The 3,042-nt window shown below is 33.8% G+C and overlaps 1 non-coding gene across 1 annotated transcript; it reads left to right on the plus strand.

The window, feature by feature from the left end:
• The first annotated feature begins 2,250 nt into the window (after positions 1-2,250).
• Trnas-gcu (transfer RNA serine (anticodon GCU)) lies at positions 2,251-2,332 on the plus strand. The gene has a single exon. It is a non-coding gene; the product is annotated as a tRNA-Ser (tRNA).
• Positions 2,333-3,042: the final 710 nt, after the last annotated feature.

The raw sequence follows: 3,042 nt of genomic DNA on the forward strand, positions 1-3,042 counted from the left end.
GGTAAAACCATTATAAAAAGTTGACTGTGAAATCATAATTTTGTACGTTTGGTGTTATTTTTGTAGTTTTCATGGTTTGAAGGGAATAACGGATTTACATCTTCTTGAAAATTATTCCTAAATAAATGTTAACTGAATAAAAGTTTTTTTTTCTTAAGAGGTCGTCAAAAATTGATGCTTGATCGCTGATTCAGACATTATGTACCGCTTTGGCGTTTTAACTTCGCACCAAAGAAGATCAGCTATGTCTTCTCAACAAAATAATTTCAAACATTAAATCAAGAGCAAGATTGTATCCAAATTAAAATCGTAAAAGGTATTGCAAAACAGTTCGAGGCCAAAATGAGCTTTGATGACTTATCGAAACAAACGAATTCAGTTAAGTAGCTTTGTCATTCGGCAAACCTCTAATGATTCAATCAACGTCATCAAACCAGCTGAGGTTTGTCCATTGACTGTAAGGCACTAGCTAGCCTGGTTCCCTGTCCCTGTTATGTTTCGAATAGGATGAGACAAGGAACCAGGCTAGGCCCTATAACCTGGTTTCCCTGGTTCATCCTTGAAAGGACAATATGACGTCACAATTGCCATTGATTCAGGGAAAATTTTAATAATTTACAGATAAAACAGGTACATATACATTGTGCCACTGTTGAAATTATGAGGAAAAATAAAAATTTACGTACTTGTAAAAAATCAATACATGTATAATTATAAGCTATTAAGTTATAAGTACATGTACTTTAAAAATCTATCGTCTATTTACAGATTCAAGTAGATTGAAGTGCTGCTTATTATTATCAGACGAGAACCACTCAAAACACTTGTTAAATAATTCATATTATTTAACCATACTTAGGAAAAAAAGCATTACTTTGACTCTTTATAATACAGAAATATGATATTAAAACTTCCCAGCTTCTTTTATTTGAAAAATATGTATACCTTTAAGTGACTCTAATTCAAACCAGAGGAGGATGTGAAAGATTTCTATAAAGAAAATTCAACAATTCCTCAGATACTAGTATCTAAATATTTCTAATAAGATATACTGGTTATAGATGTTGGGAGAAATATTCATAAATTCAATATATTGGCAAAAATAGTAAAATAAAATTAAAATTGCAAGCTATAGGGTTCATTATGTAACTAGAAAAAATCAGGAGAAGCCCTGATTAGATTTCCTTTCCCCGTAAAATTTAGTTCCTTCTTCAGATTTGTGTGAAAATGATCTGTATCCTTTGATTATAACAAATTACTTTCTCCTCTTAAGAATGCCGGCATTGTAACGCCATACCGGAAGTTATTCTGTTGAACTGTGCAATTACATCCTCGAGTTTGTCGCCAGATGTCGCCCCAATACTTCCGGGGATCGTCTAATGTCGATGTCGTGAACTACACGTGAATGGATTTCACAGGGTTTTTATATTGCTCGTGACTTATGCATAGTGTTTGTGAATTTTTATCAAATCATTGTCGCCTTCACCAGCTGTCGGAGCCTAGTTATTTATTCACAAGGAAGCAAAAATTAATATTATTTGAATTATTACGTCGCCTTTTTGCTGATAATAAATCAACCAAGAGGAATTTCATTATTGTTTTATGATCTTTTTCTACTCCGAATACTAAATTGATAATTTTTTAGCTCAATGAATGTGTAATTGTAATTTCCGGAAAATGTATGAATTTAATCACTAGGCAAATATTGATACATCAAAGTAAAGGGGCGGGGGATTAGTGTTTGATTAAATTTGAAATCTTGTAAGGTGTCCTAATATTTTCTGTTTACCCCATGAAAATAATATTTCGACTCAAACTTACTTGGAACTATGTAATTTCAAGAAACTTTCATTTTTTAATGCTTTCTTATAAGTGTAATACTTACATGTTTTACATTTATTACCTTTAGTATTTATTTCTTCTTGAAAAGGCCGAGAAAAGAAATATTATAATGTTTACATAATTTATGACCTCCTTACACAGAAAAATATGACACTGTATCTGACAAGGTGTTGAGGTCTGATTTTTAAACGCTAATTTATTTTTTAATTTATTCCTATAGATGTTAGTTATTAAAAACTTTTTCCAACTTTCTTTTTACTTCGTCAGATGGATAAGTGCCGAGCTACAGCTCCTAAATTCAATTGATTCATTCATAAAGAAAAAAATCGAAATACGAACAATTGCAAGCATCTGTGACCAATCTCTCGAGTTTATTTAAAATCACTTGAACAAGCAGCACTATCACAGGACGAGGTGGCCGAGTGGTTAAGGCGATGGACTGCTAATCCATTGGGGTCTCCCCGCGTGGGTTCGAATCCCATCCTCGTCGCTTTATTTTTACATATTTACAGATTACGTGGTCCAGTATAATTTCTTTTCGTACAGAAAAATTAAGTGAAAAATCAAAAATGTCCTTTGATTCCTATAAAAATTATCTGTGTGTTGCATGAAGAAGGTGATGATTATGAAGTCATCGACCGTAAAAAAAAAGATCTACAAACTGTATAAATCAGTGAAAGATACGTAAAATACGGACCACGGGAAAATCCAAAGGTTGAATCACTTGTATAGGAGGAGTAAGCATCTCCTGTGGACCGATCTCATCCGCTGCATGTGCCCATTGAATGGGATCCCACTAATCTTTAATGTGACATCAAGCCATTAAATACGTCCATCAAAACACATCTTTGATAAAATTCGTGAATTTTTAACGTGCAGTATCGTTTAAAGTCATCATTTCGTAAGTTCTATGGTCGATAAAATGACCTTCAGTAAATACATTTTATCATTTAGTCAAATGCTGATTGATGTTTTTCATACTAATTGTAAGGCCATTAATTACACACTGAATTGTCGACGGATTTTTCCGTCATTTCCCGGTCATGACTAGGAGCACATGGAGGGTGTGACAGGTCGGCAGGGGATGCTCACTCCTCATGACACCCCATCCCATTTCTAATGTTAGTAGTAAGGGGTATAGTCTCTAAGGGCACTGACGTTATGTGGACCCCACCCATATAGGTCAAGGTTAAAAGGTCA

This window comes from Saccostrea cucullata, unplaced genomic scaffold (genome assembly GCF_032062105.1).
Source record: "Saccostrea cucullata isolate Sc308-1 unplaced genomic scaffold, CSIRO_AGI_Scuc_v1 ctg87, whole genome shotgun sequence".
NCBI lineage: Eukaryota > Metazoa > Mollusca > Bivalvia > Ostreida > Ostreidae > Saccostrea > Saccostrea cuccullata.